We start from the raw sequence: 14657 nt of genomic DNA on the forward strand, positions 1-14657 counted from the left end.
TATAGTTACAGAATAGAATTTAATGGTCTCATTTGGAATTAATATTACTTAACTCTTGGGAAGTGGAATTCAGTAATTCAGGTTTCATTATGTAAACATTTTTGGCATTTCATTTACTTTCTGAGTACAAACAGCTGGCAAAACAATAGAAGTACATGATTATTTGCAAATTAGTTTTTGGGTTAATTCTCCAAATGGCTCTAGGACAGAAACAAATGTTTAAATCTGTTGTGTATTACTTGGAATTAGTACTTACCTTCTTGGTTAAAAATATAATAACAACTTTTAAAGGTAAAACCTGTTTGGAGCTCAGTATTATAATTTGTGACACAAATAAACAATATTAAGAAAGTTAGCAAACACAAATAATACAGTCAGCCTTACTCCCAGGTTGTACTCTAGACATTGTCATTAACAATACCTGCATCCCTTCCTTAATCAGATTCACAAACTCCATTTCTGTCCATAATTCTTATGTTTCCAGCCTTTATTAGTACTCCAACTATACAAACCCATAACTGTCATTTTCTCATTTCACTTATTTTCCAGATTAGATTCTATGTTTCTTCATTAATATCACTTGCATATATTCTAAAGGCTTTTACTGTGCCAAGCTAAAGCTCAATTCTGGTCAAATCCAGTTTATCCCATGCATGCTTGTGCCATGTAGCTAAAGTATATCACATCACTCTGGCAATTTTCTTCTACTTTTCCCACAAACATAATTATTTCCTTTTAGCTACATTTTTAAATCCACAACAGATGATACTTTCACCATCTTAAACCACACACACACAAACACAAAGAAATACTTATCCTACATCCTCATTTAATTACAGCCCTTAATATCTGCTCACTTTTATAGCAAAACTCCTTGAAATACTTATCAGTATTTGCCCCCTCCTCCTACTCCACCTTGAATTTGTCTCAATCAGGCTTTCACCTTCATAATGTTACCAAAGATCTCCATGTTGTTGAATTCAACGGTCAATTATTGGTCTTCTTATTAATTTATTAGCAATAAATCATTTAATATTATTTTATATATGTTATTTTAATAGTACATCCTATTCAATGTTACATCTGATATTTGATTCAGCTGATGTCAGTGGTCATGCTTTTGGTCTCCTTTCCTGGTCCCTCCTTACCTCTCTAACATCTAAACATTGGAGCAGCCATGATCTCTGACCTTTTGCTTTGTTCCTCTTTATACTGTCTAGGTAATCTCAGCTAACCTTGTATTTTTAAATTCTATCTATAAACTATTTCCAAATTTATAGCTCCATTAGATACCTCTACCTTGAACCCTAGACTTGTAATTCCAGTTATCTACTTGACATATCTACTTGCATATCTCATAGGCATCCCAAATTTAATAAATCTCCCAAACTGAACTTCCAATGTTTCCCCCAAAATCTACTTCTCCTAACAGAATGTTATGAGAATGTCTATACCTCAGTGAGAGCCACTGGGACCATCTAATTGATCAGGACAAAAAACCAGAATCATATTTGATGCATATTTTTCTCTCATAGCCCAAGTCAATGTCAGCTAACTCTACTAGGTTTATATCTACAACATTCCCTTAATCTATACACTTCTCACTACCTCCATTTAGGCCATGGTCAAAGGCGTAACCATCTTTGGTCTAAACTAGCGCAAAGTCCTTCCATCTGGTTTCTCTGTCCTCTGCTACTATTGCCCTTGCTCACTCTACCCCAGCCACATTAGCTTATTTGATGACTTTGGAACAGGATGAACATGCTCATGCTCAGCACCTTTGCCCTTTCTGTTCCCTCTGCCCAGATTATTCCTCCCCCAGACATCCACATGCCTCATTGCATCTACTTCTTCAGATATTTCTTCAAATAATCCTTCTTAGTAAGTCTTTCCTTACTTAATATTACATTTAACCCTACTATATATATTTAGTAGACATCACAAACACACACACACACACACACACACACACATATATATGTGATATATGAATGACTATTCCACATGGCATGTCAGAAGCAAGCAATGTTTTTCCAAGCATGATACATTAATCACCCAAAGCAGCAGCCAATAATATGTTCAATCACATTGCTTTGGAATCTTTTAACTTTCTTATTGATCTGACCACCTAACCATAGAAACAAAATTTTCTATTTTGTAAATAACAATTAATGAATTAATAGAGATATTGCATTAGGTTTAGAAGAATAACATAATAGGCCTGAAATGATCATAAAATCTAAATTTTGTTAATTTCCTTAAGGTTTTAATCACAGTCTAATTCACACTGCTAATCTTAAAATGAATATAAACTTCAAGATAAAAACAATATCATATATGGTTTTCTTCTAAAATTTCTTATAGTAGTGCATGATTTGGAGAAAATTAAATGAAAATTGCACCAAATCCAGAACTTCAGTAGCAGCAGCACTACTTTTCAAAATGTTACCAATGATTTATAAAAAACAAACAAAATCATTAAATGTAAGAAAAAATGCAAGAATTGACATCATTAAAGGTGTTAAGTCCATATTAGCCAAGCAACTCAGTGGTCTAAATGAGTGCTCTCAAACTTTATCATTCATTACAATTACCTGGACAGCTGGCTAAAGTGCATATGGCTGGACCTCATCTCCACATTTCTGATTTAGTAAATCAGGGGTAAAGCTTGACAATTTGCATTCCAGGCGATGTTAGTTCAGAAACCACAATATGAAAAATATAAGTTTAGGCTGGGCGTGGTGGCTCATGCCTGTAATCCCAGCACTTTGAGAGGCCGAGGCGGACGGATCATGAGGTCTAGAGATTGAGACCATCCTGGCCAACGTGGTGAAACCCCACCTCTACCAAAAATTCAAAAATTAGCTGGGTGTGGTGGTGCACGCCTATAGTCCCAACTACTTGGGAGGCTGAGGCAGAAGAATCGCTTGAACCCGGGAGGCAGAAGTTGCAGTGAGCCGAGATCGTGCTGTTGCACTCCAGCCTAGCGACAAAGCGAGAATCCATCAAAAAAAAAAAATTACGGAATCACTGAGCATAGGATATGCTAGAAGAACATATATAGATTTACATGCATATATGTGTGTGTGTGTGTGTGTATGTGTGTGTGTGTGTGTATATAATTTAAACTATCATGCAGATTTAATGAAAGGTAACTTTTTTTTCCAGAAATAACTCCCCCTGGTTTCTCATACTTAAGAGAAAGAAGATGGCATTCTTTCTTTGTTGATTGGTTGATGTCAGAATTTCCTTTCGGCCTGTGTGGAATTCAGGCCACCCTTCACACCAACACCACCAAACAAAGCAATTTCACATGCCTTTAATAACATTGTAACTTTTTTGGATTATGCAGCTACAGGTATAATTTGCAGCCTTTTATATATGACTCCCTATTGTGTTACTTCTAAAAATGGAAATCTGGAATAAAAGAAACTGAAGCGTTACAGTATCATAGAGAATTATATAAAAATCAAAGCAAGAATACTTCAGAGAGTCTGATTCTGTGGAGTTATTCTTGCTTTACTAACTAGATGTGCAGCTGGATCTCTTAAAATCCAATCACCAACATAAAACGAAAATCCTTCGTTTCTCCCTCATAGCCTGCACTTTCTATTGACTTTTTGGTATTAAAATATGTCTTCTGCCTTAATCTAGGCCATTTTACAACCACCATCTTTTCTCTTCATACTCTTTTCAAGATTAAAGGGACAATGGACAGAGATAGAAAAATGAGACGATGGTGTGTACTTCTGACTGGAAAGTAGTGTGATTCACTGTAAAGAATAGCTTGATTGAGAAAAATGAGACTCTGGCACATACAAGGTTTATCTCTTCCTTTTATTTACAAGTCTTGATAAGCAGGCAACTGAAAAGACAATTCCTAAAATGAGCACAGTACATCACAGATAGCTATCATGACTGAGTATACTCACAAAGTAACATTTGTTTCCCCTGTTGCCCTTAAAATCCTCTTTAATCTACCTCCTTCTCAGCGCTTTCATTCTCACTGTAAAGGATTCTTATTCAAAATACTGATATCACTCTCATCCATAAATTTCACACCCTAACGCTCCATACACAAACATACAATTATTAAGATTTTCCAAAGCATGTAGTGCCTTTTCATTGAAAATTTTGACCCCAAATAGGAGTGCTAAAGTGACTGCTCTCACAGCCCTTGAAATATAATGGCACACCGTTGTGAAGATGAAAGCCTCCTTCATCTGGGCTCACAAAATTGTAATGGATATCTGTCTCCTGTAGGGGTTTAATTTCTGAATTTAACTCTTCATCTATTATTTAATATTGATGTCTTACAGCATTGTTATATAAATTAGTGATTGAAGTAGAATTGGAGAAAATAAAAGATCAAAAACAGAATTTGTCTGTGTATAAATAAAGGATTGAATGAGTTTACAGATTATTCTGATCATACAGAATCACTGAGCGTAGGATACGCTAGAAGAACATCTATAGATTTAAAAAACTTAACCACCTCTATGACTTTTATTCATAGAAGAAAGGGTATCCTACATGACAAAAATTAGTTATTGATTTAACAACCCTGCCAATATAATGATCATTTTGGCACACTTTACATTTCTCTATGGCATGACATTGAAAATAAAATCTAAGGACCTAATTGGAGCATATTAATGTGTGGAAGTTAATGAAAACTTGATACTAAAATTGAGAATAAAATTTTTTCTTTGATTTATATGGAAAGAAAGAAGTGCTTAATCATTGTTTAGTATCTAATGGGCTTCTCCATTCCTCAAGAATAGTCAAAAATCAATCAATGAACCTTGCGATAAATATGAATGATAAAATACCAGATGGTTTAAAATAAGTGAAAGTAGACTAAGATTTTAATAACTCTTGAATATATCTTAAAATAGAATTCCAGAACATGAAAAACTCCCTTTTCAAAGAAAATAAAATGAAGGATAGTTTACTTCCACTGATTTTCCATTAATACTAGAAACTAAAATCTCTGCTGTGATTCCACAAAGAGCACTATTTGTACTTGTCAGATCCAAACTTGGCTGGTTATGTCCAAAGCAGTGGACAATAATTAGGAAAATGATTCCAGGGTACCAATTTATCCCTTTGTATTTATGTATCTATTTGATATTCTACCTAATTTTTAAGTGATTGAGGATGCTTATATAAACAATTACATTGTAACAATATAAAAAATGAACAAGGAAATAAGAGCAAGGAAAAACAAAAATTGTATGACGACATGCAGTAGGGTTAGATACATATGAAACGGGAGAGTTCCCTTATCCCCCTCACAGGACAGGAGGTACAACAGGGCTGTGGCTCACTTGTTTGGTCGCCCCACTGCTCAAACCCCAAGGGGAAGCATGCAGACGAAAAGGTGCAGAGGCCAGGGCAAGTGCTTTGGGCTCTGGCCTCACGGTAATGTCTAGGGGTAGGTGCCTGCAACCCTAGTGTTACAAAACTCTTTCAGATCTTTCAACACTCACGGCATGAGTGTTAATCAGCTCAGTGGGACCCTCTGCCTTATCATAAGGGCAGAGGGCCAGTGTGACAGCTTTCTGTATCCCAAGCTCTTGCCCGGTGTATGTGAAGAATCGGATCATACATGGGCTCGAAGGATGAAGCAAGGTTTTACTGAGTGGTGGAGGTGGCTCTCAGCGAGATGGATGGGGAGCTGGAAGGAGGAAATGGAGTAGGAAGGTGATCTTCCCCTGGAGTCCGACTGTTCTCGGCAGACATTCAGAGGCCTCTTCCCTCCTTCTCTGCCATCTGTTCCTCTGCTCCTCCGGATGTAGAGTTGCTTGTATGTTTGCCCGCTAAAGTCTAGGGTTTATATGGGGGCAGTATGGGGCACGTGGTGGGTCAAAACGCACCTTTTTGGGCACGAAAACAGAAATGCCTGTCCTCAATTAGGGCAGCGGGTCTTCAGCCTTGAGTAGGGCCTTTGCCGGGGCAGTGCCCTCTTCTACCCAGTATTTCCTTGCCCCCTCCTCCCGTATCGCATAGATACAGATGATAATATAGATGATGGTAGATATATATAGTTACAGATATTGATTATAAATATCAAACTCTTGCAGTTGCTAAAGATGGCCTACAAATTTGCCTCTAGGCTTAAATTTCTTCACAAAGGAAAATTACATTTTCTGAAATCTTCAATTTTACAAAAACAATAATGATTAAACGTAAAAGTATTTGAACCATAATAATTTCTCATTTGTTTCTAGTATTTCTCAGATTTCTCTGTAGTTATCCCCTGAAAGTTCCTAGATTTTACATCTTTAGCTGAAAGATAGCAGTGGAAATTTAACTCCTCTTATCTGCCATCAACATTGATTTCCATGGTGAGTATTATTTATGTTTCACATATATGTCAACTTTAATACATTCTTTTCTGTATTTTTCTCATATGCTCATAATTCATCTTCATTTCAGGTCGTTATTTTTGCTTCTGAGAGGAAATCAAAAATTATACTAAATATATTTTTCATAGGAAAAAAACCTACCCATTTTGCATTATTAATAAGAATAGTAAGAGTAAGATTAAGCATTATTGCTAATGGGGTCAGGAGCCACTGACTAAGCAGAATAGCACTACTACTTTTCCAGCTTTTATCTAAAGTACATGCTGAATGCCTTTATCCACCCATTTAATCTCTTAAACTTTGAAATCTAATTCCTTCTTTTAAATCCTCTTTTCTTGTTTTGTTTGGTCTCCTAACCCTTGAAGTTCTCTTAGATAAGCCCTAAATTCAGTTGAAATAATTCCTATTGATTCCTGTGTTTCTCAGAAAGCTTGTGAGCAGGAAAACAAACTCAGATCAAAAGCTGAAATAAATGTCACTGAGCTAACAAAAACAATAAATGCATTTAATATTTAAGCTAACCGTAGATATTTGTAGCAGAAAGCATATCTTCAATAACAAATACTCTGTAGCACTTAATAAATGCTCAGCTAACCCTTACACACCCCTGCGTGGCACATGTTGTTATTATCCCTGTCTTATAGATGAGGGAATTGAATAGATGCAGATTAAATACTTGGTCCAAAGTCACACGGCTAATGAGGGATGGAGCTGCAATTTAAACTGTATCTAGCGGTCTGCTCTAGTCTATACTCCGAACCTCTAAACTGCCTCTTCTGAGAGGGAACCGATCATAGGCAGTCCTCCCTGTTCTATAAGCAGCTTCTCATATAATTCTGATTATCCACTCTCCCACGGCTCACACCTCTCTGTAGCAATTTAACATCACCAGACAAAGCATCGTGCAAATTAATTTATTCTACCAATGTGTAAAATATTTAAAATATATATTTCTATTCTTCATATGTGTAAAGAAAAACTAATAAAGGGAAATAGAACATGGGGTAGTTAACACAGCTATTTAGCTACCAAATAGACATTTGTAAATTCCCAGCTTAGTATTCTAATCACCAGGTTTGTATAATTTTTCCATGTCCCCAAATCTTAGCAACTATCTGATAATTGTGGACATTTTGAAAATCAAAATGTTGAATTTACCATAAGGTCTAATGAAATATTGACTAAGTATTCTAATACATCAAAATGTCAAATCACACACTGTAGTGTACTTGAGGAGAATACTATCTATTGTCTGGTGCCTGTATGATTAAGAGTCAAAAGATAAACAATTTGTATAACTAATACTTTAAAACTGTAATAATATAAAAAAATTCAAATAAATAACAAATATAAAGTTGTTTCTGTTCTTTTGATTTTGCCTCTGAAGAGGCAAAGATCTTGAGTTTGCATTTCTAGATTCAGTACAGTACAATAAACCTTTACTAGCCATCTAATATTTTCAAAACTTTGAGCCAGATCTTGAAGAGGGGTAGAGCTGTGTGAACAGAACCCAATGTGTACGCTCATAAAATTTAAGATGTACTAGAAGGAGTAAAATATACCGTATGTACAAAATAACTATAACACAATGCAAACTGCTAAGAAAATATAAGAAAATGAAATGTTATTAAACCTTATATAAAAGAAAAATTTGAGGTTTGATATTATTCAAGGCTGAGTCCTGATAAATAGATTTTTACAAAAATTATAGAAATGGAAAGAAAGGGACTACTAATGGGAAGAGTATCATGAGCAAGGACAAAACGTCAGGAAAGATCAGTGAAGGTTCTCTGGATGGCAACTGCTTAGTTTGGCTTCAGTGTGCAGTGGAAAAAGGAGTGTAGTAGGACTGACATAGACACTTGGATCAAATGATGAGGAGCCTTGAATGTCAAGAAAGAACACAAGTAAAAGTCATAGAAGATTACAGAAACAGTGTGTGATATAGGACATCTGATTTAAGAAATGTTCTCTCAGAGTAACGAGCAGAATTAACTGGGAAGGTTGAAGGCCAGAGGTGGGAAGACTAATTAGGAAGCTATTACAGTTGTCCAAACTATTGGAAATAGGAATCTAGACTGGGTCAGTGACAATGTTAAAAAAAAAAAAAAAAAAAAAAAAAGAGGAAATGAATGAGAGAGAAACTGCAGAAGAAATTGAACTTTCTAGGTAATTTCTTATACTTGGTTTCTGAGGAAGAGAAGGGAAAATTAAAAATTAATTCTAAAATTTTATGTCCAATTGATTGTAAGAAATAGGAAGCTATTAACCCAGCAAAAGATTATGGAGGGAAACGTTTGTGGGAAAAACAGGCTGGCTTGTGGACATGATTAATGCGAGGTGGTAGAGCAAAATCTGTGTAAAGGTACTCATCACACACTTATTGAGTATGAAACTCAAGGGAGAGATTAGGGGATTAATGTGTATTTGGGATTTCTCTGAATACAGATAGTGGAAATCGCAGCAATAAGTGACTCGGCAAAAAAAGAGAGAAAAAAATGCAGAAAAGGAAACCAGAGAAGAGATTCTTAGATATGTATTAAGAAATAAAAGTAGAGTTAGGAAGAAAATATCAAAAGCTTAACACAGAGCAATGACACAGAAGACAAAAGAATAAATTTTCATAAAGAAGATAATGAAGTAGAAAAAGGGTGAGAAATGGGAATCAGTTTGATTTTGTAACTAGGTGACTTTTATAGAGAAATGTCAGAAGAGTTATAAGGATAAAAGCTATGTTACCAGGCAGTCAACAGTGAGGAAAGGTAGATATGGAGTATAGATTTGTATGAGAAAAAGTAAAAAGTGAGTTACTGTGAGTTATTAAATGGCAAAATATACTGTTGTTAACATTTGTTATATGTTACTTTATTTTAATAATAAAAGTTTTAGCATTCCAGCATGTGAACCCTCTCCTATGTTTGTAATATACCCCACAGTAGAAATCTTGGTGGACAACATTAAAAGCTGGAAAGACAATGTTATCCCTCTGGCCCACCCGTGGGGCAAGAGCGCATGACTGGAGCTTGTCCATGTACATATTTTGCCCAAAATATTGATTGTGGAGTAAGTCACACAGACAAGTAGAGAGAATGAACAATTTCTTTCAATAGCAGCACCAGCAACGTCTTATTTCTAGAAGCAACAGGACCCAATGCCAGCAACAGCAACCATTGTACAGCGTTGGTGATAATGGCATTTCTTGGGCCATTTCTAAAACATCATTTTGGTTGTATTATTGGCTGTTCTGTCCACCTTGATTCTTTTCCACTTTTTGAGTCTGGTTTTCTAGCCTTCCAGAGAGTTTGGAGAGCTAGTCAATATCCTTTCAATACATGACTTACCTGAGTAAATCAACTAGAATTGATTTTTTGTTTGTTTGTTTCTTATGACTAAGAATAAGGCATACCCGTGTGATTGACCCCTGTGTGATTGCCACAAGGATATGACAAAAGATGAAGGTAACTAGGAATTTTAGGTTTCTGACTTGAGAATAATTGAAATGTCTTACTTTCTTACCCAGCTATGCAGGCTGGGCAAGAAAGCAAGTCAAATGAGTGAAGAATTAATTTTATGTAATAATTAAAGGCCAATAGGAATTTGAGAAATTAATGAGAATAAATAATAGATTCAGAAGAACAACGAGTAAGAGGGATTACAGGAAAATTTAATAGTTCAATATAACTGAACTCAAAAGATAAAAGGGTTCCCAAGCTTTCTAGGCAACTATTTGGAATCAAGATGACTTTATTTGATCTTGTCTGTAACTGTATACCCTTAAGGAGGGGTTTTTATGCTCACAGGAAATAGAGTCCACATTTGAGTGTTATTTGGTGCCTCCCATCAAATTCTTCAGAGTTCCCTCCGCCTCTTGATTCTAGTATTAATACATCTTATGCTTCTCCCTGGCTGACTATCACTTGATTTCTGTATATTCCTCTTAACTGTTTATACCCAAGTAATACTTACATATGGTTTAAAAATGAAAAATAAAAGCATACAATGAAAAACAATATTCAATTATCTCCAGTCTAGTCCTGTTCCCCAGAACCAAACCTCTCTATTTATGTTTTTCTTCTGAAATAGCAGGGTTAATTTAAAAAATTGAAAATCCCGACCATGCACATTCAGTACAAAATGAATCATCATTGTTAATATTCTGGGAGTGGAAATCTCCAAAAATATGTACAAGATAGAATCGCCATAGGGTTACATGACATTAGAAACTTCAAACTTTAAGTCACTCCTAAAGCAGGATTCTTGGCTTGGGTTTGTTTCATTTTGTGTGTGTGTGTGTGCGCGCGTGCGCACGTGTGTGTGTGTGTGCATGTCTTGTCTTCATTTGTTTTTGTTTGGTTTAGGAGTTTGTTGCCTAGACATGGAACTGAACCTCTGAGCTTAGAGAGTGGAGAGTGGAGAGGGCTGTGTCTGTGTACTCTTTTTCCGTAACCAAGGAGAAGCAAAAATAAAAGTCTACAGTTATTCATATTTTATTTTCCCAGATACCTATATGTTTTTAATTATAAATGACTAGTCAGTTTTTAAAAAGCAGTTATTCCTTCTCAACAAAAACCTTATGAAAATTGTTTTGTTGCAATTTATGCAAATTAAGAGTTCATCTAAATATTCACTCAGAATTTTAAAATCACAAACCCAGCTGACTTCAACTACCTTATAGATTATATAGAAATTTATTATCAAATATTTTTAAATGGAAAAATATATCTTAGGTTTAGGGTTAAAAATTTTATCTAGTTTATCCTCCCAACCAATGGAGAACAATGGAATATTTCTAATTCAGTGCATCTATCTGCAGTGCCTCTTTTTAATTATTAGAGCGTTCTACATTATTTTTAGTCAATTTACTTTCTATTAATGTTTTCTTTCTTGTCAAAGTTTTGCTGTCTGAAACAACATAGCTTAGGTATCCTTCACTCTGCAGAACCTTAAAATATTGAATAAAACAATTATTTCTCCTAGCTAAATATTCACAGAAGCTTTAATTGCTTTTCAGTTGGAGCCCAAACCTGTTTGCCAGTGTCTCTTAAAATGCGTGACCTGAATTGAACACAGCATTCCACGTAGAAGCATCATCAGTGCAAGCCTTTCACAAAATCAGAGTGTTCCATTTCTAATAACACAGAATAAGAATTAGCTTTCTTTGACAAATTGCTAACATATTGACCTTGTGGTCTTCCAGTCCTAGGTGTTTTTCAAACATACTGTTCTCAAACTAGGTCTCCCTTTGTCCATATCATTTCTTATGCATAAACTCTTTACATAAAATTTAATGGAGAAAATAGTGTGTGTACTACATAGTTTTATTTAACAATGTTTTTAGCCATCATTCATCAACTCATACACAGAAAAATCCAACAAATAATTTCGAAGACCACAGAGTAAGTTATCAGCTTGCTATAGGCCTGACATAATGAATCTGTCAACAATTTTTTACTCAAGTGAAATAAATAGTCCTAAATAATAATTATGTATTTATTTAGTGTTATTGTTCCTCAAGGCACTTTTCAATCATTGATTTACAGCTCATCATGTAATACAGGTAAAAAAAAAAAAAGTTTTATTATGATACGGCTTACCACATGTGAAAATATATTAGACTCGATTAAAAAAAAATCTTGAAAATTCTTCTAGAAGAGATAGCTCCCCACTTGGCAGTAGGCATAGATAACTTTGCTTTTGTAACAGCTCCCCAATCTGAGCTTTATGTGCTTCCCATTTATGTCTTTTCATTCTAAATGCCTTACCAGTGACTTTCTGCCAGTATCATTCTTTGAATGGCCCTAATTTCTCTTCATGCTGTCATGATATTCTTTGAGGAAATATCTAAGGACAGTTACAGTGAATGCGAGTTGGGTATAGGGAAATGTGGGCTTCTTTGACTTATCTTCAAAAGAAGACAGGGGAAACAAACCATTATTAAACATCCTCCGTGGGGCAGGCAGTAGACTTAGATATTTCATAGATATTATTTCACTTCAGTCTTATAAAATCTTGTAAGGGACATATTACTTCTGCTTTATTAAAAAAAACTGGCAGAACTTAGAATCAAAAAGATTAAGTATTTGGCCCACTCCGAATGTGATTTAGCTGAGATTCAAACACGGGTTTTTCTGATTCTGTATCCATTCTCTTTCCTCTGAAAGAGCTAAGGTAAAAATCATTATGTCTGGTGCAGAAGCAGGAATTTCTTTAAGCATCAAAAAAGTGTGGCATATTCTTTTTGGGTCTCCAGCATAGTGGGGTTCTGCAGAGATTTAAGAACTCCAGTTTCCACATGCATTAGGTGTGAAGAATTTTAAATATGGATGTTGTTTTAAGGAGCTTTCAGACAAAAAAAAAAACAGATTTAATTATTACATTAAATGTTCTTGGCTAAAGAGAAGTTGAAAAAACATTCACAAATTCAGTTACATGACCTACTAGTGAGAGTTTACAAATAATTAAAAGACTCCAGAGGACTTCAGAGAATCCAGGTACACTGGAATAGCTGAGGGTTACTTGCATCTGCTTCATAACCACAACTAGCTTGAAAATGTCATGATCTCACTCCACCTGTTCCCATCTACCTGTACTTGCTCCAGTTTCAAATGAACCTCCTACCCATGCAATGTGTCTTTTCATCTTTTAACTGTTTGATTTTCTTTGCAAAGATGAAGTAATAATGACATTTTGTGTCGTCTTTTGCTTTTCATGGGTTCAAAAATAGCTCAGGTTGTTCTAATTGTCCATATCTTAAAGAAATGTCTAGCATACTTTTGCTGTCGATGGATTCCCTTTTCACAGATGGCTGGCTTGCTTACAATATGTAGTTTGATAGTCATTACAGTTCATTTACTTAGGAAATGAAGGCCTCACTCTGCAGCATAAGCGTATTTTATACTTAGCTGACAAGTCCAATGCCCTTCTAATAGCGCAGGCATACTCAGACTGCCATGCCTGACCTTGCTCATACATCTCTGACTCAAAAGTGTAAGCAGTAGCCTCTGTGTAGGAACCCCTTCTCAACACACTATGATCAGCAGTCAAATTAACAGTTCTACTTATTCATAACTATAGTTGGAAACTTACCAGATGAGGAATGGAGATGACCAATTTAATCTTTGAAATGAAAATCAGAACATCAAATTCTGAGTCATTACCAAGAAAAGATGATCATTTAATACGTGTTATTGTATATTTAACAATCCCAAAATCATACAGTTTGCATTCAAGGAGCACAAGAATATCCAACAGTTAGTAAGTACATGGTGAGAGTCAACTCAGTTGTTCTTTTGCACTGCTCAATTTATAGTCCAATGTATTTTGTTTCTGGCATTACGCAATATGTACAGTGTGTTGTGAGGACCGTTGATAGTAGATAAAGAAATTGCCTAAACTTTATATTTGGAGGAATACCAAGGAAACCTCATGGCTGAAAACAATGTTTCCACACACATGCTGCAACACCTTTAGAATGTCATTAATTTGTGTGTTTTTTTTCTTTGAAGTGTATTTATATTCCCTGGATGGACCATGTGGTTCAAATATTCATGTGATATTAATATATTTTCAGATTGCCTTTCTTATAACAGGAGCAACACAGAGTTAAGAATATTTTATAATATTAATACGAAAATAACTGCGTAAAATTATTAAGTAAAAGATAAATAGAAAATTTGTGTATATGTAAATGTGTGTATCTATATATATACATATGACACAACTATTCGGGACAAAAATATACAGAAAAAGATAGGAAGGAAATACAATACAGTGAAATCATTGTCACTAGGAGTGTGAATTCTTCTATTTATTTTTTGTTTTATGTATATTTTTAAACTAAAATTTACTAACAGGAGGCTCTTGAAAAAAAATCGTTAGCATGCATTTAACATTGTTCAAAAAGTTAAAGAGCTGGCTCCTACTGCACTCTGTTCTTTCCTCCTCTTATAAAGTGCCTAGCTGGCTCCCCTGCAGTTGTTAGCATTCAGGATGTCCTGCTACCTCATTGCAATTTTCTCAAGACATGTTCCTCTGACCTTGGTTAGTTCTCAGTCTCCACAGAGTTATGTGAAAACTGCTCTACAACTTTCCCATGTCTATAGTACTTAGTTTCTATATATCATTATCCTTTCCCTAAGGGAGAATCAATTTTTCGTTGCATTTCTCCAGCTTTTTTTTTTAATAGTGCCCTTCCCAAGGAAATGCATTTAAAATATCTTTCCACAAACACTAATCCACTTCTCTGGAAGATACATTTTCAGTGGGATTTTATATCCCTTATTTGGA

The sequence above is a fragment of the Pongo pygmaeus genome, chromosome 5 (assembly GCF_028885625.2).
Source record: "Pongo pygmaeus isolate AG05252 chromosome 5, NHGRI_mPonPyg2-v2.0_pri, whole genome shotgun sequence".
Classification (NCBI taxonomy): domain Eukaryota; kingdom Metazoa; phylum Chordata; class Mammalia; order Primates; family Hominidae; genus Pongo; species Pongo pygmaeus.